The following is a 23,894-nucleotide window of genomic DNA, read 5'->3' as shown; positions in this document are numbered from 1 at the left end:
CTAACAAAAAAAAGAAGAGAGAAGACTCAAATAACAAAAATTAGAAATGAAAAAGGTGATATTACAACTGATTCATCTGAAATACAAGGAATCATTTGAGACTACTATAAATAACTACACACCAACAAATTTAAAAATCTGGAGAAAATGGATAAATTTCTGGACACACAAAAGCTCCCAAAACTGAGCCAAGAATATGTAGAAAATCTCAACAGACCAATAACAATAAAGGAGATTGAAGCTGTTATCAGAAGGCTCCAACAAAGAAAAGCCCAGGACCAGATGGATTCACAGCAGAATTTTACCAAACATTCAAAGAGGAATTGACACCGATTCTTTACAAACTATTCCAAAAGATTGAAACGGACGCAAATCTCCCAAACTCATTCTATGAAGCAAACATCATCCTGATACCAAAACCAGGTAAAGATATAACCAAAAAAGAAAACTACAGGCCGATATCCTTGATGAATATAGATGCAAAAATCCTCACTAAAATACTAGCAAACAGAATACAGCAACACATATGTGAAATTATTCACCACGATCAATTGGGATTCATCTCAGGGATGCAAGGTTGGTTCAATGTACGCAAATCAATAAATGTGATACACCATATTAATAAAATCAAACACAAGGACCATATGATCATCTCTATAGATGCTGAAAAAGCATTTGATAAAATTCAACATTCATCCATGACAAAGACCCTCTATAAGTTAGGTACAGATGGAAAGTATCTCAACATAATTAAAGCTATATATGATAAACCCACTGCCAATATCATCCTGAATGGGGAAAAGCTAAAAGCTTTTCCTTTAAGAACAGGAACTAGACAAGGATGCCCACTCTCACCACTCCTATTCAACATAGTGTTGGAAGTACTAGCCAGAGCAATCAGAGAGGAGAAGGAAGTAAAGGGCATCCAGATTGGAAAAGATGAAGTCAAACTGTCCCTGTTTACAGATGACATGATCCTATATAGTGAACAGCCTAAAGCCTCTACAAAACAACTCTTGGAGTTGATAAATGACTTCAGCACAATAGCAGGATACAAAATCAACACACAAAAATCGGTAGCATTTCTTTTCTCCAATAGTGAACATGCAGAAAGAGAAATCAAGGAAGCCTACCCATTTACAATAGCCACCAAAAAAACAAAAAGAAAAACAAAAGCTTAGGAATTGAGTTAACCAAGGATGTGAAAAATCTCTATAAAGAGAACTACAAACCACTGCTGAGAGAAATTAGACAGGATACAAGAAGATGGAAAGATATCCCATGCTCTTGGATTGGAAGAATCAACATAGTGAAAATGTCCATACTACCCAAAGTGATATACAAATTCAATGCAATCCCCATCAAAATTCCAATCACATTTTTCTCAGAAATGGAAAGAACTATCCAGACATTTATATGGAATAACAAAAGACCACGCATAGCCAAAGCAACACTGAGCAAAAAAATAAAGCTGGAGGCATAACATTACCTGACCTTAAACTATACTACAAAGCTATAATAACCAAAACAGTATGGTACTGGCATAAAAACAGACACACTGATCAATGGAATAGAATAGAGAATACAGAAATCAATCCACACACCTACAGACATCTGATCTTTGACAAAGGCACTAAGCCTATACACTGGGAAAGAGACTGCCTCTTTAGCAAATGGTGCTTGGAGAACTGGATATCAATATGCAGGAGAATGAAACTAGACCCATACCTTTCACCATACACTAAAGTCAACTCAAAATGGATTAAAGAATTAAATATACACCCTGAAACAATAAAACTTCTTAAGGAAAACATAGGAGAAACACTTCAGGAAGTAGGATTGAAAAAGACTTCATGAATATGACCCCCAAAGCACAGGCAACCAAAGGAAAAATAAACAAATGGGATTATATCAAACTGAAGAGCTTCTGCACAGCAAAAGAAACAATTAACAGAGTTAAAACACAACCAACCGAATGGGAGAAAATATTTGCAAAATATACATCTGACAAAGGATTAATATCCAGAATATATAAGGAACTCAAACAACTTTACAAGAAAAAAACAAGCAACCCAATTAAAAATGGGCAAAAGAGCTAAGTAGGCATTTCTCTAAGGAAGATATACAAATGGCCAACAGACATGTGAAAAAATGCTCAACATCACTCAGCATCTGGGAAATGCAAATCAAAACTACACTGAGATACCATCTCACCCCAGTTAGGATGGCTAAAATCCAAAAGACTCTGAACGATAAATGCTGGCGAGGTTGCAGAGAAAACGGAACTCTTGTACATTGTTGGTGGGACTGTAAAATCGTGCAGCCTCTTTGGAAAATGGTATGGAGGTTCCTCAAACAATTGCAGATAGATCTACCATATGACCCAGCTATCCCACTGCTGGGAATATACCCAGAGGAATGGAAATCATTAGGTCGAAGGTATACCTGTTCACCAGTGTTCACTGCAGCACTCTTTACAATAGCCAAGAGTTGGAACCAGCCCAAATGTCCATCATCGGATGAGTTGATTCGGAAACTGTGGTATCCTACACAATGGAATACTACTCAGCTATAAAAAAGAATGAAATACTGCCATTTGCAACAACATGGATGGACCTTGAGAGAATTATATTAAGTGAAACAAATCAGGCACAGTAAGAGAAATACCACATGTTCTCACTTATTGGTGGGAGATAAAAATAAATAAATAAATTCAAACACACACACACACACACACACGCACACGCACACGCACACGCACAAAAACCGGGGGGGAGAAGAAGACATGACAATTACAGTTTCTTGAAGTTGACACAACAAGCATACAGAAAGGACATTGTTCGGTGGGAGGGGGGAGAGGGAGGAGGGAGGGAGGTTTCGGTAATGGGCCTCAATAATCAACCACATTGTATATCGACAAAATAAAATTAAAAAAAAAAAATCAAAGAGGTTAAGTAAAAACACTGTAATCCTAAATAAAATATATATATATATATTGTTATTGGGTGGCAATAAAAAAAAAGCTCAAAATCACTAATCATAAGGGAAATGCAAATTAAAACCACACTTCAATTAGAACAGTATTATCAAAAAGAAAGTAACAAATACTCTCAAGGATGTGGAGAAAAGAGAACTCCCTTACATTGCTGGAGAGAATATAAATTGGTACAGCCAGTGTGGAAAAAAATATGGAGGTTCCTCAGAGAACAGTTATCCCACTACTGCGTATATACCCAAAGGAATTAAAATCAATATATCCAAAAGACATCTGCACTCCCATGCTCATTGCAACACTATTCATAATAGCCACGAGATGGAATCAACCTCAATGCTCATTCATGAATGAATGGATTAAAAAAACTGTGGTAGTATATATACACAATGGAATACTATTCAGCTATATATATATATAAATAAAGAAATCCTATTATTTGTAGCAAGATGGATGTAACTGGAGATCATCATGTTAAGAAAAGTAAGCCAGGCACAAAAAGACAAATACTGCATGATCTCACTCATATGTGGAATCTTAAAAAAAGTGGTTCTTGTAGAAGTAGAGAGCAGAATAATGGTTATCAAAGGAAAGGAGGGGAAGGAGAAGTGATAGACTAATGGGTACAAAACTATGCTACTTATCCTAAGGGATTCATTGTGCAGAATGTGCATGTATTGAAACAATACACTTCACCCCACAAATATGTAAATGTTAGAATAAAAAATTAAATAAAATACAACCCCCCACAAACAGAGCAGAATTAAAGAGCCACATTATTGTAAGAACAGTCTTGAATTTACTCTAAAAAATTAAAAACATTCATTTGTAGATTATGTTATTTTTATATTAGTTACAAATGCCTTTCAGTGTATCATAACAATATGACTAAATGGTTAAAGACTAACGCTGCAAAGAAAGAGAAGATACAACGAAAAGATCAAGGTAATTAAAAATGTATTCTACTTTTCTTCAGAGATACGATCTTACTGCTAATGTATGTCTTTTCCGTGAGGTTTTAGCCTTCCTAAAGATATACATATTCTTCCACTCCTGGAAGAAGCAGAGAACTTTTTGTGTGGAGAGGAGATACTCCATTTTATTTTTCAGTTCAAGTTGTACAATATTTAAATTAGATTTGATTGTGATGAAGGTCCAAAGAGACAGTATGATTGTGTAGCAGGATAGAGCAGGGATTTGTTCCAGAGAGGCTGCTCGTGGATATTTAGGCTGGTCAAGCTGACAACAGCTAGCAACACCTTAAAACCAATCAGCTCGCCCTTCTTCAGAGCCTTGTGGTTTTCTGAGCAATAAACAAAACCAAGTACAAAAACCTCCTCCTTTTTCATTGACTCTCAGAAAAGAGCTTGCTCAAGCAAGAGGCAGCCAAACTCCATTTTCTCCCTTTTTTTCTTGAATATTCCTCCCATTTGTTAAGACAGAGAAACAGCTCCAACCCAGAACAACTGATAAACCCTTCCCTAAGAATTCACAGGGCTCTCCTCACTTGGGAGGAGATGCTCATGCACCTCCTGTGTGTACTTTTCACTTTGCTATAAACTTTGAGTGCAAGTGTGACTTTGCTGTGTGAGCTTGAAGTTACTGTGGGTTCCTGATGGGATTCTTCCCTTGGGAAATCCAAGGATCTGCATCCCTGACGTCAAATGTAGGAAGAAAGCAAGAAAAAAGAATACAAATTTAAATACTGCGGGCAATTTCAGCTTTCATTCCATTCAACGAACATGTACTTTGCAGGGAGCTTGAGATGATGAGTTGAGTTGGTTTTCACAGTTCATCTCACTTTCTATGGTTAACAAATCACTATGCTAGGTAAGGTTCCAGTGTTTAAAGGTAATTAAATCTTTATAATTACAGATAAAGGAAAACAAGAATAAATTTGGAGTTCTAATATACAACATGGTGACTATAGTTAATAATACTGTATTATATACTTGAAATTTGCTAAAAGAGTAGATCTCAAATGTTCTCATCACACAACCACAAAAAAGATAATTATGTGAGGTGATGAATACGTTAATTAGCTTGACTATGGGAATCAATTCACAATGTATACATATATTAAAACAATCAAAACATCATGTTGTACACCATAAATATAAACAATTTTTACTTGTCAATTATACCTCAGTAAAGCTGGGGGGAAAAAGAAAGATGAGGTTGTAAGATAATTCAATTTGAAATTATACTGAAAGGCTATTGTCTGGTCAGTGAACTGACTATATAATTTAGTGAATATATAACTTAGCCTCTTTGCTCTAGGCACTCTGGGGTTTTGTTTTGTTTTGTTTTAATGTGGTTAGTAGTGTTTAATACTTGTATAAGCAGAAACATAATAGCTTGTCCTAAAATATATATATATTTATATATTTATTTTTATTTTTTTAATTTTTATTGAATCAAAATTGATTATACAAATTTTGGGGGCTCAACACTGAAATATGTTGACCAAATCAATATTACTAGCATATATATTGTTACAAATCATAATTATTCTTTATGCCCCTTGTTCACCCCTCCTCCCTCTAATTACCCTAGATTTCTTTTTTCCTTCTGAAAGAATAATGGTTACTCCGTTGATTTGCTGCCTAGATGATCTGTCCAATGCTGAGAGGTGTGATCAGGTCCCCCAATATTATCATAGAGCAGATGTTTCTTCTGTCACTCTGAAATGGGCTTTGTGGAGAGAGACGCCCTTTTCTTTTCTTTATCTCTGCTGGTGACTCTTCTTGTGTCAATGCACTCCAGAGGCTGGCAGACCATCTGCATGGTGGTTGTGGCATCTAGCTGCTTTGGTGGCAGCCATGGTTATAGTGGTGGCTGTGGTGAGCCACCCATATGGGAGTGATGTTTTTGGCATGCTCCTTTGTGCTAGCAGTGTGCCTGGTTGTGGGGAGAGTCTGGTCCCCACTCCATGCCTCAGGTCTCCAGGCGGGCCCTGAGGCGCTGGTGCAGTGTGCCTGGTTGTGGGAAGGGGGTCTGGTCCCCTTCTCCAGGCCTTGGGTCCCCAGGTGGGCCCCAAGGTGCTGGCATAGTGTGCCTGGTTGTGGGGGTAGGGGAGGCCCGGTCCCGAGTCCCTGGCTCCACCTAATAATATGTATACATTGGATTTCCACTATGTTAATAATCACATAATTACTTGGTTTACTTAAACCGGTGGAAGTTTTTAATGTTCATTTAACAACACAACTTTAGGATATACTTTAAACATCTTAAGAGGATAAAAAAAACAAGGACCTATTTCAGGTGTGTCAGGCATGTAAATACTATGAGAATGGCTCACTGCCAACTGATTACAGAAGGTCTAATACTTTGCTCTTTTGCCATGAGGCATGATAATTCTCATTGGTGGCCTTTTTAGAAAGCATCTACATTGGAAACATGTAATTATCATGTCTGAAGTTCCTTTTCTGTAAAACTAGATTCCCACCAAAATAGGCACACATGACAAAGCGAGAGCAACAGGAAACAAATGAGGTAACTAAAGTAGAGTGAATGAAAGAACTGCTTAGAAGGGAGAAAAAACAAAAACAGCCCCTTTCTATTTTAATTATTATAAGGTGTTCCATTTTGTCATCTCATACCATCCTCAGTAGTTTTAAAATTGGAGGCAAACTGGGAAAAAGGAAAATGAGTACCAGAATTCCTAAAAGCAAAGAAAATCCTGTGTTTTCATTGCCTTGAGATAAACTTAACTAAATAGAAGTTCCAATAGTGAGGTGAGAGAAAAATGTATAAACATATATATTTGGAGGCTATGGCATACTTTAGCTTTAATTAAATAACTTGCTCTCTAAAGTCTTCCTCATCTAAAGCCTGATTTTAATGCTACTAACCTCTCACTTTGTGATCAGGCTTTTTACTCCTCATTTGTTACCTAATATCCTAACAGTCCTTCATTATTCACATATTATATGAATATCAGCTTTTGTTCTTATGCCTCCTGAAATTTATCTATTTCTCAGTTTTCCATTTGTAAAAGGAAGGTAATAATATTTGCTACCCTTCTCATAAGTCTAAGGTATTAACAGTATAAAGGAGTTTTGGTTAACTAAAAGAATTCTCACAATATTTATAATGCCAGTATGATAATGTTACATACTATATAAACTTATAATGCACTGAAAAAGTTCTTATTTCTCTTTTTATTGGGGAGCTAAACATCAAATACTATTATTTGGCTACATAATTCAATAATAGAAGAAATATTCAGATCAGAAGTTTTTATTACTGGTGCCTTTCTTTAAAATAACCTGTAGACATTCTCTATTTAAATAGTTAATATTTTCCTGTACTACATAAGAGAAAACATAATTTATTACTTCTCTTTTTGTAAGTGAAGAAATAGACATAAAAATAAATTCTTTGACTAATCGAAAGCCACAGAATAAATCAACAGAAAATTCCAGAAAGGAACTCAGGTCTGTAGACTTCAATTCTGAACTTAATCCATTAATTTAATATTTTGTGTTTTTAGCTTATAAAACACATAATATACCCTATTTAGAAATAGAAAAGATCTTTTTGTACATTGCTTAGATATGATAGAACACAAAATGCTCAATATCATCCCTAACACATAGATCAACAAACGTCAGGTACTATTATTTGTACTAATGCACAAATCTAAAGTCACCTATATTGTAGAGGTTGGTGTTATGGAAAAGACAAAGTAATTGTGAAAACGGAATAGTTCTATCAAGCACTTATGGAATAGAAGTTATGAGTACACCAGTTTTCGAATGTATATAGTTATCAGAAGATGTCTGAAGAACGCAACCATGCCAGCAATGATTTTAAAAACAAAGATTTATGAAGAAATAGCAGTTTTGGGGACATCAGTTACCAGGAATATGGCCTTGGACATTACCATAAAACCTGTGAACAGATAGACTGGGGAAAGAATGTATGGAGCTTGAAAATATCTTATGAAGGAAAAAAGAACTAAGAGTACCTCTTGAATTTACACTTTCACCTCAAGTCCAACGGAAAACAGCAATATAATTATGTATCTTAGCAAAGATGAAAATATATGAGCAAATGTTCATAACTACTTGTGGTAAACAGTCTGTTCAAACTGGGAAGCCAAATAAGCTTATATCAATTTTTTAATTTCAATAACCACCATATACTAAAAATTACAGCTGAAAAAACAAAAGCAGCCTATGACTTTTTTCTTGTCAGGATGGGAATAGGATTCAGGATAGTTTTATACAGAGGAACACAAAGAAGCAATGTTCCACTCAGCTTAAGTCTGGTGCTCATAGTAAAGAGAAAGGTCTCATAGTAATCTTTTTAAATCAACCATTATTACACTTCACAGCAGAAAAATCTACTTAAGTCTCTACAAATACAAAAATGGATTTAAAAATTAAAGTTACAACCTGGAAGAAATATAAAAGACAGAACTAGTTATTTATGAAATAAAGCAGAAATAAGTTAGATGAGGGAAAATCTTTTAACTGTTAACTATACTGGGAGAGAAATATTTAAAAAATAACCAGAGGCTGAATTTTTTAAAACTGTTTTAAAAAGAGGTACAGCTAATCTTTGGCACTGGAAGAAGTTAAACTACAGGAATGGAAAAAAAAAAAAAGAATCTAAAAACATTCTTTAAAAAATATAAGCTCCTATATACACTCTAATTTGAAAGCTTAAAGAAATATTTCATCCTGTAATCAAGATTCTTCCAAGAATAATAATTTGTGTATGTATGCATATTTTTTTTTTTGGTATAGAATTTTGGACTGAAATCTCTCAGCAGAATCAGGATCTATAATGTAAGTCTAAAGATCTAGACTCTTTGGGAACATTCAGACCATGGTGCCTAGAATAAGGCAGTTCACCATTCAAATAAGGCTACCTAGCCTTCAAGTTTGAGATTGAGAAGTCAAAATAGAGTCTGTTATTGAACAAAAAAAAATTATACTTCAAAAAATTGAAGATAAGGTATATGTATACACCCTAGGACTGGGGTTGGGTTCTTCAGGTTAGGTCTATAGGCAACTGAAAAGTAACTTTATTTGGTCAGCTGGAGAGAGTGAGGAGGAAAAAGTTGGTTGTATTTACTGGTACAAAACAAATTCCATCACCTAGAATGGATGAAAATGATTGTCCCCACTAATATACACTCATTCCTGAGGTTGTTCATTTGTAACATTTCATCCTTTAATGCTACTAGAAATTCATTTTAACCCAATGATATACTCTAGAAATTATGCCCCTAAGAATGGCTCAGGTTATGCATGAGCCAAACCAAATTTAAGAGTTAATCAGCAAAGAATATAAAAAATTCAGGCTTACAAAACAAACCTGAAAGATTCTGTAGGCAGACAATACTACTTAATATGAAGATAATTATAAACAGACTTAACTCAGGTCCTGTCTTCCATCTCTCTTCATATAATAAAAATTAAGTATCCAAGAGAAGAGAGCATCCAAAGCAGGAATAGTATGGCAGATGGAAAATGATATTTTACTCAACACCGTAATAGGAAGAGAAGGCTTCTTCTACACTTAACCAGGTGTGCCTCTAGGGAAAAGACAGAAAACAAAGAAATGGGTGGGGATTTGGAGCATGGTAACAATACATTTGTCATCTCCTGGTCTCCCAAAGTCTTGTTTTTCCATTAATTCAACTTGCCCAGAAATTATCAGACTTTTTGTAAATCAATCAGGGAGAATGTAGATCTACTCTTACTTCTTACTACCTCAGAGCAATATGAGACATTATAAATGTTTTGAGCCTAATGATATATTCAGGGCATAAACCTTTAAAGAGAAAAGGACATGGCTTTTGGTTAAACTATGAATAAGTATGACAGTAGGCTCAAAAAATGAGTAAGTTTCCAATCCTGGCATACTAAGATCATTCTATGGAATGCTTTAAAAGATTTTTCCAGTTTTTCATCTAAGTTGAACAGCAAAATTATTACAAGTGAGAGGCAAAACTATTATACGTGAGAAGCAAAATTTTTAATATACTAGTTTCATATTTTAATAGTGTACTATTTATCTTACTACAGAAGACTTTTAAAAATTGCTCCCCCAAACTCCAAAGTGAAAAGGCAGATAGCAGTAGAAAAATATTAGAATATTTAAGAGATACTTAATTTAGTTTTGAATATTATAATTATTCATTTAAATATTAGTAAAGTCGCACATGATTATTAGGTTTGAAGTATCTTAGATACTTAGAAACTATCAATTCTTCTCTGTAATCAAATCAAATACTATCTTTCAAGAGAACATTTTATAATCTTTGATGTAGGTCACAAATGTAGTGGATACATGGCATCCTAGAATTTGATGTCATTGTTGTCCTGACCTATCCATTGTTGTCTCTCTATGCAAAATTTTGAACAAGTTTCTTTATTAATTGCAAACCTCAAAGCAGACACTTCACATATATGCATCACAAAATGAAAACCTGTACAAAATAACTTCCAATATAACTCCTGCACTTTACTCACAACACTTTTGGGTATATCTGGTAGCTCCTCTTCAGATGTCAGTAATAAAGGCAGAATTGAGGAAAACACTTTTGACTAATTATACAGTATTATAGAATATTTTCTGGAAAATATTACTTATTTTTAGATTGATAGGTTTTTTTAATTCAGTTTTTTATTTCTACTGGATTGAAATTTATGCACTCTCTTACTAGTCTTCCAGATATTTTCCTTGACATTTTACTGTGTATCTAACAAAATCTAAAATTAAATCATACTGCTGATCAGCCATTCCCAGCTTAAATACCATTTTCGTCTCGTGTTTTTATTTTGCATTTCTTTTTAAATTTCTAAAAAGTTATATTATTAATATTTTATACAGCCAATATTGGTTTGTATTCACCACTTTATTTGTTCATTATTCTTTCTAGCATCCAAGACCCAGACTATTCTTATGTAATAATTTTCCTTCTTAAAGTACAGCATCTAAAAATTCTATAATGAAAGTCTTTGGGTGGTATACTCTGTTATACCTTATCTGTAAATGATTTATATCATCCGTATTCTTGAAAGATATTTTTGCTTGATAAACAATTCTCATTTTCTTCAATACTGTAAAGATATTATTCTATTGTCGGTTTTATTCCAATGCTGTTGAAAAACCTGGTGTCATTCCTATGTAAGTGATCTGTCCTTTCTGGTTTCTTTCAAGATATCTTTTATTTTGGCTGTGAAGTTTCACTTCTATTGGTTCAGGAATGGATTTCTTTTATCTATCCTGCTTAAGATATACTATATCTCCAGGATCTCTGAACTCACATTTTTTCATTAGTTCTATAGATTTTACAGTCATTATCTCTTTAGTCATTGCCTTTACTCCATCCTATTTTCTCTTTTTGAGGCTCTGATGTAATGTATTTTGGATCTTCTCATTATATTCTCCATATCTTCTCTCACATCTCCATCACATTATCTTACTATGTAATTATAACAGTGAGGTAATTTTTTCAAATAAATATTTCAGTATACAAATTTTCTTTTGCTGATATGATGTTTCGTCTGTTGGTGGATTTTTAAATTTTAACTTATTTTTTTTTCATTTCTAAGAGTCTCATTTTCCCCCAAATTATAAATGATGGTTCTTTTTTACACCTTTGTGTGTCTTTGTTTTTTTGTACATTTCAGTCACAGGCAGGGAAACCATATACCATGGATTGACAGGAACAGTCAGATATACTTTTGTTGTATTCCCATCCTGTCCAGTTTAGCATTTCTCCTGGACAAATGTTCCCCAGAATGAGCAATAAATGATAATGGTCAACTAATTCTTAGCTGTTCTATAGTTTTAATTTGATAGTTATATCAGTTATCATCTTTTTCAGTTTATCTATTGATTAATAGGTTTGCTAACTCTGACTTGTGCTTGGTGAGTTTTGGTGGTACATTCATTCCTTGATATTAATAATCTGTTGGAGTTCAGCTAACCTAAATGGGGGAAATTTCCTCTGCAGAAAATTTATTTTTGCTTTTACCTTTAACCAGAGGGCACCACTGACAGATTCTACTTCAGTCCCCACTTCTCACCCCCTGTCCTCCCTTCCTTCAGCAAGGGTCTCATAGTTTAGGAATCCCAGTCTGAACTTTACACATTGTTGCTTGTCCAAGGCTAAGTGTCTCATCAGCAGTGCTGATACAGGCATCAGTTCTCAGGATATCTTCTTCTCTCTCTCTCAAGTCCTGCCTTCCTGCAGTTCTGGCTCCTACTTGCTGCTGCTCTGACCCCAACTCACGGTATTTTGGGGGAGGAAGTGGATGTGAAAACTGATAGTTTATGTCCTTTCCCAGGGTATGCTTCATAGGGTATATTCTTTTATTAACTACAGTTTTTCTAGAGTGGGAAGGTTTTTCAAAGTATCAAATCAACATTTGTGCGGGGCCATATATTATTTGTAAACTGCTTTATTCCCTTATAAAATGAACTTCTTTTATATCATTACATAAAATTTTTAACACATTTTGCAGACTGCCCTTGTATTATGCCAGCTAGACTTTCTAGAACAAATAATAGTGGTGACAGTGATTAACTTTCTCGTTTCCAACTTTAATAAGAATTCATGCAGTATTTCAGTTTTATTATATTTGTTGGTTTTTGTGATGAACACTTAAGTCATGTTTAAAATTTTTCTTTAATTCTAGTTTACTATGCATTTTTATGAGGAAAAATATACTAAATTTTATACCTTAATGGCATATATCAAAATGATCATTTTTTAATGATTTAACTAATAATGATATAAATGGAACTAAAGAATATGTAAAATTTACTGTCCTTGAATTTTTAAAATAAATCTTATTTGGAAAAAGGTGTGCATGTAAAAAAAAATGTTGCTGTATCAGGTTTGTGTATATTATTTTAATATTTCTGCATGAATCTTCACATATGATTAGGTCTACAGTCTCCGTGTTATATTTATTCCATTTTGGTATCAAGTTTTGTTACCTTTATAAAAAGAGTTGGGATGTTTTCTTCATCCTGTGTTAAGATGAGTTTAAATAACAGAAATAAGACAGGAATTACCTGTTCTTTAATGTTTTGATTGAATTTATTCATAACACCCCATGCTTCCCTCCTTCTGCTGTCCCATTCTTCCTCTTTTCTTCTCCTAAAAGTCTGCAATAACTAGTTTGTCAACTGATAGATGCTGGGAATCAAGGTACTTCTTTACTGAAATTTGTTTTTAATTTGAAGACAAGTCTAATCTACAATTTCAGGCTTTAATACTGGTATATGCACCTCCTACAAACATTCTAAAGTTTATTTTGATCTATAATTACAAATTGTTTGAATTAGTACAGAGCTGAGAATGAGCCCCAATATACACGAATAGTCAAAATCAAAGTCCTATGCCCATATCTTAACTTCCATAAGGCCAGTTTTTTTAAAATCAAAGGTACCCTTATAAGGACTTGCATATTATATTGAATTCTCTTTCTTTCTGTTTTTATTTTTTATCAAATAGTACTGTTTGACAAAGGCCCATAAGTCTAAAAGAGTTCTCCATCAATACTAGTGTTGTTTGGTTATAGAGGATGCCTGTCAGAAATGATTATTAAAAAGCAATATTATATATGGTCATACTGTGAATATTAGGATATACTTACAGGATTAAAGAAAAAAAGCAAGTGTACTCATGTTAGGCAAATTGGTACTTGAGGTTTGGAACAACATTTCCAGTAGTACCTTTGAATAGAAAATTTTAAAATGCTATATTTTCATAATTAAGAAATAAGGATGAATCCCTACCTCACACCATATATAAAAATAAACTCAAAGTGGATCAAAGATCTACACATAAGAACTAAAACATAAAACTCTTAAACAGTTTGACTCCTTAAAATGTGAAACATAGAATTACCATATGATCCAACACTTCCACTTCTCGGTATATAACCAAAGGAATTAAAAGTAAGAACTTGAGCACATATTGTATGCCAATGTTCATTGTAGCATTATTCCCAATATCAAAAAGATGAAAGCAACCTAAGTGTCCACCAACAGATGAACAGATAAACAAACTGTGGTATATCCATACAATGGAACATTATTCAGCCATAAAAAGGAATGAAGTTCTAATACATGTTATAACATGGATGAACTGAGAAGATATTATGCTAAATGAAATATGCCAGACACAAAAGAACAAATACTTTATGATTCCACTTATACAAAACATCTATAATTGGCAAATTTATGGAGATGGAAAATAGATTAGAGGTTACCATGGGTTAGGGGGAGGGAGAAATGGAGAATTACTGCTTAACAGTTACAGAGTTTCTGTGTGAGGTGTAGAAAGTTTTAAAACTAGATGGTGGTGAATGTAATTTATGCCAATGAATTGTACACATACCAAAAAATGGCTAAGGTATCAAGTTTTGTGTTACATATATTGTAAAATAATTAAAACAACAAATATAAAATACCCCAAACCACTGAATTGTGCACTTTAAATGGATGAACTGTATGGCATGAGAATTATATCTCAGTAGAGTTGTTAAAATAAAAAAACAAAGTAAGGATGCTATATCATGGAAAACTTTGAGATGACTTAAAAAGTACTCTGTGAATGATACATTGATGTTAATGGTATATGTAAACAGTTTAAATAAAATCTTCTATAAAATTTCCATTAAAAAGTGTAATTGTCCTAAATAACATATTATTTTCTATGTGGTTTTAAATTTGTACTAACGTGTATTTTTAAATTAGCAAATTAAATATTTCACTATTTTATCTAAATCTCTAAAAATAGATATATTTAAGATGAACAATCCACCCATTTTTAGATCTTCTCATTGGGAAAATAGGTGTCTCATGTTATAGTTGGTGCCATCTTCCCTTCAGGCATATACAGTAACAGCTTGGAGAAAAAAAGGCACATATCATTCCTCCCATTTTTCTATGATTTGAGATAAAAAGAATGTGAGCTTAGAATGAAGTTTGAGACTTGGGCTGATGACTGAAGGGTACTGACAGGTACACTAACAATATATAGCTATTCCTTCAATGACTGAAATTTTATATCACACTGATTTGCAATGACTTGGTAGGTTATGTAGTTATATATGAATTTAACAGATATCCGGATTAAGAGACTAGCTCACTGTCCCAGCTAATTCATTTTAGAACTCTCAAAAATTTGGACCAAATACAGATTCTTCCAAAATGAAACACACACACACACACACACACACACACACACACACAACCAAGTATGAAAATACTCGAATGCCTACCATTCTTCATTTGTAGAGCAAAGACCCTTGGGAATATCAGAGCAATTGGAAGGTTTTTTCCTTCTAATGCAAAAAGCACTGATAATACAATGAATAAATACTAACTCCCATTTATGCCTGCTATAACTTTTCATGACTTTAGGTGTAATTAATGCTATAAATTCATCTAAAAACCTTACAGAATTAACTGCAATTTTAAAATCTTCACATATTTTATCCAATCAACAGATAACAGGTATAACTACTATCAGATCAGAGTTCACCAAAAAACCATTTTTTAAAAAAATGTTAGAATTCTTCATCTTTGAAACATTGATAGGCAGTGCTCTGTTTATCAAAAGCTAATTGCTTTTGTCTTTGTGACCTGGACAAAGAGACAACTAGTTTGGCCAATGTCTAAGACAGCAATCAGTACATCTTTGAAGTGACACTACTGCCTTTTGACTACAGGGAACTTCTTGACTCACTGCCTTTGTTCTCTTTGGGGATGCATGCATGAAAATTAAAACAGACATTAAGCTCTCCACTAAGAGGTAACAACTGGGAACTCAGTTATTTCCACCTCAGACAATTTCCTTATTTACACAGATGCAGTATTTTAATGCCCCCCCCTTTCCCTTCCTCTCTCAACTTTCTCCTTCATTTTTCTCACCTGAGCTGAAAACTACCTTAAGCATGGCTAAATGTACAAATAGCAAAATCCCGAAACAAAAAAAAGACATGTTTTAAATTAAAATAAAAACAAATAAATGGCCATCAACCTTTAGTCTAGACTGTAACCAGGTTCAGTTTAGTCTAGACTGTAACCAAGTTCAAAATTTCTATAGATCCTCTATAGAAATTTTCATCAATTTATTCATTTTCAACTAATGATACGTATATATACGTATATATATATGTATATATTTATGTGTATATATATGTATGTATGTTCTGGTTTCTCGATCTGAATGCTAGTTATGCAGATATGTTCAGTTTTTGAAAATCCATTAAGCTATAACTATACTATTTTTGCTCCTATATAACATATCTACTACTACTTTATCAATTATCATATTATATTTTATTTATACAATTCTTTCTGTTTCCCAACAGTAACATATCTTTCCTAAGATAACTTTCTATTGATGTACCTCTAGCCCCTAGTACAGTGCCTGGCAGTTAGTGGGTACTCAAAATTACATAAATGAGGGTTTCTCAGTCTCTGCATTATTAACATTTTGGGCCACATAATTTTTTGTTGTAGGAGCTGTCCTGAGCACTGTAGAACATTTGACAGAATCCCTGGCCTCTGTCTACACAACAGTAGCACTCCTCTGGCTGTGACAACCAAAAATGTTACCAGGCATTGACAAATGTTCCCTGGGGACAAACATTGTTCCTAGTTAAGAACCACTTATACACATACGTGTTTCTATGGAAAATACAAGCCAAGTGTTAATTCACTTACAAAAAAACTCTGAGTTCTGAAATGCCTTGCAAGTTAAAATACAGGCTGTCTGATATACTAGAGGGGAAGTTGAGCTCTAAAATGCCAGGAAAAGTTTACAAAATGCTTTAAATGTCTGGATAATCAAATATATTTCACATTGACTGCATGCTAGAATAATGTTTCCATTGGAATTCCTATGCAGAAAAATAAGGTTGCCAAGTCAAATAATTGTATAAGTAAGATTACATATTTGGTATTTTTTAAAGTGGCTGCTAATAGTAGCTATGCATATTTAATTCCCTAATTATAAATGATTTTTAAGTTATTGAGGTTCAATAAATTTCCACCTGTAAAATATTTAACATTGAACATTCCATAAGAAAAGAATAGTTAGAAAATAAACTATCATGCATCAACTATGAAAAAACCTCACAAAGGGCAAAACTACCTTATTAGAAAAAATTGTGTTTGTATTTTAATTAACTTCATGCCTGTGATTCAGGATATGCTTTTGAGCTTGACCTCATTGTAAGAGTGTAAATGATAAAAGAATTGAGTAACACTATGTTAATGGAGTTTGAAAAAAGGGAAAATGAATTGGTTTATATTTATGTGTCTAAATGATATAGCTAAAATATAAATCTGACCCTGCCAAAAAATTATTTCTCGATAACCTGTTCCTTAAACTCCCCCTTTTGATTAGAATCAGTCTTTAAGAATAGGCTACTGAGCCAAAACTGAACAACAAAAAACAGTCATTTTATAAAAGAAGAAACAAAACTGAACAGTTATAAGAAAGTGTTTAATCTCATTATTAATCTACAATATGCCAAGTAAAATATATAATTTTTTACCTATCAAATACATAAGATTAAAAATGAATATAGACATGCAATCTCCTAAATAGATAATATAAATATATAAATTTATACATATATTCTGAGAGAATCTGGCAATATGTATTATGAGACTTCACAACTTTGAGTCAGTTATTCTATTTTAAGGAAATATTTCTAAAGTGATCATCAGAGGTATACATGAAAATTTACATAAAGGGGATGTTTGTGGGAGAAAACAGAAAAGTACCTAAAGATTTAATGATAGGGAAATTAAATTATTCATAGCTTGTTTACATTCTGCAATGATTGACAAATCTCAGTTTTTTTGTAGAACAGTGGAGAAAAGCTTACGTTCATTACAGTGAAGAAAAGCTTATGTTATATGAAAAGGAGAGTGGTTAAGAGCAAAGGCTCTGAAGTCAAGACTACATAGTTCAAATTCTAATTCTATCACATGTCAGCTTCATGATACAGGTCAACTTATTTAATCATCTAATCTTTCTAAACTTAATTTTCTTATCTATAAAATCTGTTTTGTAGGTTTGCTGTGTGGATTAAATAAGATATTACACAAAGTGCTTATCACAATTCCTGGCAATATAGTAAGTGTACAATACATTTTAGTAGCTATGTTAACATTGGGATGATATTACTAAGAAACCTAAGATATAAACCTATATATATGATGTATTCCCAATTATACAAGTTAATCCATTAGTCCTAGGTGACAATCGTGGGTTGGCATTATTGGTCATTTTTATCTACTATCTACTTCATTTTGCTTTTCTGTATTTTCCAATGTCTTTTTTGACACAAACCATAAATTACTGCTATATTCGGGAAAAATAGAAGTTATTTTTTAAAAAACCCATTATTAAAAAGAAATGTAAAAATCTTTGTATTTTCCTTCTCCTAAATGACCACATACTTTTCAGTAAAAATAACATCTTTAATACTGATTTCATAATAAAAAGGTCACCATTTCATGCTCTTATTAAACACCTACTATATACAAAATGCTATGCTTCTATATTCTAATGCTAATCAGAAAGTATAGAAATTTGAAGACAGATCGTCGTGTTGATAAAAGATGAGCTTTCTGCAGATGGTCTTCAGTTTTACTTTATAGCTGCTAACCTTCCTGAGAAGCAAGATATTTAAACAGACTCACCCTTTTATCCCTCTCACAAAATCTAAATTTATATCAGAAGGCATTGGAAGAGAAAATAATTTATTATAAGGGATATTTTCTTTTAGGATCTTTGCTTAAGATCTTTTTGAGGGGATTATTACCTCTGATTGTAAAATAAACACAAATGTACTATTGGACTACGGCTATGAACAACCAAAGAAAATTTGATTCTTGAACATCTGAGGAATCAAATCTGAGTTTTTGTGCTGTTGAGATGAAAAGAAAATACTCTCAATTTCTTCCTAAGTACTAAATGTTACAAGAAATTTAAGAAGCATTCTGAGACAAATACAAAAAGTTTCGTGGTGGCTTGTATTTCATAATCTAACTAGTGAATTTTTCGGGTATTAATTTTAATGTTCATAAAATTAGAGACTGTTAAATATAAATAATGAGCTTTGTACCAAATAGTTTCTCTGAGGCAATTTACTTTCCCTCAATGATCACTTTTTCACCCACCTGACATCTTGTGCTATAGGGATGATAAGTTAGTTTTTGCCAGCAACACTGAAATATTTGACAGTAGGAGGGCAGCAAATGGGGAGAAAAGAGATTAGTGTACATAGAGACTGGTTATTAGTGCCTGCTATTGTTACTGTCTATATTCAAAGCCAAAACAGTGAAACTACCTCCACAAAATGTGCATGTAAGGAAGCTAAATCTTCATCTACACACTTTGCAAGGTCCTGAATATGTCCTACTACTAGTCAGTAGAGAAAGGAGAAAAAAAAGAAAAATTAGATTATTTGTTTTTAAAGTAGTTGCCTACAAAAAAATCTCCTGATTGCAAGAAAATTCAGAGAATTTTCTTATTATTAAATATAAAAAGGACTTGAAGCCTAAAAAGGGTGAGATAGAGATACTGCCTTCTCATATTAACTTTCACACAGAAGAAACACATTATATAACTCTACTTTCAATTTAGCTTTCCTCAAAATAAAAAATAGAAGTTCAGAGAAAAGAAAAATTATATTTATTAATGAGTTCAGTAAAATGATGTTACTCATATTTTTCTTTATCCCAGATAATTAAAATATCTGCATAATCTTCTTTTGGCTTTAAAAATGTTTTTCAGAATTAATACAAACAAAGCAAAATCTTTAAAAATTATTCATTATTTTTAAGTAAACAAGCTAAACTGGGTGCAATTTTTATTTTAGTGTTTTCTCTTGACATGAAAACCTTGTGCTTCACATAGCTGTGCTGTTAAAATAACTTTAGTAGGACATCAAGATAAGGGAAGAAAAATAGGTTACTAAAACTTATTCTAAGTGTGGCTTTAAAGGAATCAGTGTGAAGCAGTGAGCTAACTGCTCTCAACTTTGAAGGCACACATCAATATAGGGAGGACAAATAAATTCCTAGTTCAGATGACTAGTTATTCAAGTCCGTAATAAAAACTAATGAATATGACTAAAACTTCTGACACTAGGAATTCAAGTGTTTTAGTTGGTAGTGAGGATAAACTAAATTCCTGAATATTTTCAGTACTGATACAAGAGTTGTACCTAAGGGGGAAAAAAATCCCTCACTGTGGTTGCAAGTACATTCAAGAATAATCTTCTGAGCACTAGTTAATCTCTAGCCATTCTCTGCTTTTCCACTGTACACTAACAAGCCTGGTTTCAGTAATACTATTTTTAAATAACTATCAATGAAATAAATCACTAATCTGTAACTGAATACTCTAGGCTTTAAAATTGAAAAGATTCCTACTGAAATTTAAATTATTGCCAGCATACTTCATCTGTGATGAGGTTTTAATACAGAAGAATTCTTATTCTTGAATCAATGATGCTTAGAAGAGGTGAAAGTATTTCCATAACAAAATTTTGTGGATATTAGAAGTATTCCTTTTTTTGTTAAAAGTCTTTTCCCTCTCCTATAATGTAAGCTCCTTGAGAGCATGGCCTTATATCTTTGTGTCACATACTCGTAGCAGGCTACGTGGAATACAGCAGACTTTCTTAATATGTTCTGAGAGAACTATTGTATTAGTGAATTCATTTTGCACCTCCACTTAGAGAATGGTCCTAATTTATGTACCACTCTTGGGAAAATTGAGAAGTTAGTCGCTCAAATAATTTTCTGTATTTGATAGTTTAGATGAGGGAACCTCAGTTAAGAAAGGGTGATTAGGGCATATCCCCCAAATTGTTGAATTAACAAGTGAAACATATCACCTAATGGACTGAAAGTCTTCATTCCTAAATCCATTTTTATTTTAACTATTCCAGTCTTAAACTCCTTGAAGACAAGGACCAATCCATTCTAACTTTCATAATTCCTGTAAGGTCTAGGAAACTATGGTAAAGAGTTCAATTTAACTTACATTGTGTTTCACCAATGGATTAAAACACACACACAGAGACACACAGACGCACACATTACCTAAATCATATTCCCAACCTATTGAATCAGAATCTCTGGGGGTTGGGCCTAGGAATCTTTTTAGAAAACTCTCTATAGGTAGAAGGCTAGGTATTCAGGATGAAGGGCCATTGACTTGAAATGAATTCTTGTTCTCATTTCTGGTTCCTCTAAACTCAACCTGGTTTCCTCACCTCAGTCATCTCTTTTAAATCTTGCCTTTCAAATGTCTACCTCTTCTGCTCTTTAAAAGTCCACATTATTTCATTTCAAAGACATGCCATCATTCTGCCCTAAAGTTGATATTTTTTAAAAATTTAACCTTCTTCAGAATCAGTTTAGGTGTTCCTCAAGCATCCAAGATCTGTTATTTTAACTTCATTCTTAGAATGTAGAGTCTTCTAAATCTTATCATCTGGCCTTAGGTAGCCTTTCTTAAAGTTTATAATTTCTTCTGCTCCTAATACAATATCTTGGACTTATCCATCTTTCATGTTAATTATGCCGTTTCCCTGATCTCTTTGCCATTTATTTAATTTCCTCTTAAATAGACAAAAAGTATTAATGGCTACTGAATCCACTTCTAGTTATATAACCAAAAGAACTTAAAAGAAAAACAGATACATGCACACCAGTGTTCACAGCAGCATTACTCATAATAGCTAAAAGATGGGAACGACCCAAGTGTCCACCAACAGATGGACTGATAAATTGTCATATATACATACAATAGAATATCTGTCAGTCTTAAAAAAAAAAAAGAAATGAAATTCTGATACATGCTACAACATGGATGAATCTTGAAAAATGATAAGTGAAATAAGCCAGACACTGAAGGACAAAAATTGTATAATTACACTTATGTGAGGTACCTCGAATAGGCAAATTTAGAGAGACAGAAAGTAGATTAGAATTTACCAGGGGTAAGGGGAAGGTGGAACGGGGAGTTTTTGTTTAATGGATACAGAGATTGTTCGGCATGATGATGAAAAAGTTCTGGAAACAGATAGTGGTGATGGCTGCATGAAATTATGAGTGTACTAATGCTGTTGAATTGTACACTAAAAATGGTTAAAATGGTAATTTTATGTTATGTATATTTTACCAAAATAAGAAAACCACTAAAATAATTATCTTGACTTTCCTAGAGCAGATTTTTTCTTAATATTGATTAATTTTTCTGTATTATCAAAAGAAAAAATTTTTAAAAGCCCTGCCTATACTTTTTCCCTATTCTTTAAATTTACCATTCTTTCTAGGTTTTTCTTTCTCCCTTTTGTTTTTTGTAAAAATAAAATAAAATTTAATATAGATACACAGCATTTTCCACACTTCAAGCACAATGATGTTGTAAATACATACACACACTGAACGCTTCAAATCTGTACATACATATGTGCATGCACACATACATACTCTGTTTTACATCTCTTCCTTAGACTCTTATGAATTTCACCAAAATTCTTCTGTTTCTCATGTTTAGTCTTTTGTTAAAATATAAGTGAATAAGACTACAAGATTTACAGTGCAGATAATGCTATATTGCAAGTTACTTTTAGATGCCAAGTACTTTGCAAATAATGGGAAAATATCAATTTCAAAAGTCTGCCAACACACAAGAAAAGACAGTTTAAAAAGAGGGAAAGAAACACATCAAAAAGATCTCTAAAGAATTGATATTACATAAACTATGGAAAGGCTGAGAAACAATATTCTCAAAGGAAAAAATGCAGCAGAGCAGAAATTTACTTTAATCTAAACTACAAAGAACTATAAGACAATTAAATTTATTATTTTTAGAGATGATTCTTTTAAATTTTAAAAAAATTCTTCTGGTCTTACTAACAAGAATAAAATTAATAGGAGTAATTTGGCCTCATGAAACCCTGAAAAAATTAGGGAAAATAAATAATAAACTTAGTATATGGAAAATTATTGAAAGATCCCACCCACAAAGGATAAATGTACATAATATATAATGTGAAAAGATAACTGAATCAAAGATGATGAATGATTAAGAAAAAAAATAAATTCCTAAATAAAGATAAGAATGTGGAGTTATATAAAGAAGAGAAAAGGACAGATGGTAAGTTTAAAAACTCAGTTTAAGAGTAAACTGGACTGGGATATAACAGCAAGGCATCTTCCTATTTCTAAGATATGTTTGGATAATATGTAGGCAAAATGTTTCTTGAAAATAAAATCTGATCAGGTTTACAAGACAACAGAGGAACAACGCCAGTGATTTATTAGATGCAGAGAACCACAAAGGAGGTAATACAGGCCAATCAGCAAGTTGCAAATACAAGGAGATTAATGCAATGTCTTAAATAAATTAACGGGGTGGCCATGGGCAGCAAATAGGTAGAGGAGGCAATAGTTAAGAAAACTCACTCAGCAGCCCAACTCACTGGCACAACACAAGTGGAAACAGCAAAAGTACTAAACAATCTGCACCTACTTACAATATTACAGGCATAGATTGGGCAGGGCAAGATCAGGCAGGCAGATGGCATAGCACTTGGTAGGCCATAGTATAGTGGAATAGTAGGAAAAGAGATAGACAATGCTGGGCAGTCTACAATGCTAAAATAGCAGATGGATATGATAATACCAGGCCATTTGCTGATGGACAAAGCACCAGCTAGTGAAGAATGCAAATCATTCAGCAGATGAGTGTAGTGAGGCAAAAAGTAGACAAAAACTGAAGGCAATCAAGCAGAAAGACAGAATAGTAGAGAAGCAATGACAGATCATCAGAAGCAGTTGGGTAGGGTAGCGACAAGCTGTCAGCAGAGGAACTAAA

The 23,894-nt window shown here is 33.1% G+C and overlaps 1 protein-coding gene across 4 annotated transcripts in view; it reads right to left on the bottom strand.

Moving 5' to 3' along the window:
* GPHN (gephyrin) overlaps positions 1-23,894 on the bottom strand; it is a 562,178-nt gene that overhangs the window by 297,147 nt on the left and 241,137 nt on the right. The gene's annotated exons all lie outside the window — the stretch shown is intronic.

This window comes from Cynocephalus volans, chromosome 3 (genome assembly GCF_027409185.1).
Source record: "Cynocephalus volans isolate mCynVol1 chromosome 3, mCynVol1.pri, whole genome shotgun sequence".
In the NCBI taxonomy this organism is placed as follows: Eukaryota; Metazoa; Chordata; class Mammalia; order Dermoptera; family Cynocephalidae; genus Cynocephalus; species Cynocephalus volans.
This window is presented reverse-complemented; position numbering and strand designations above follow the sequence as displayed.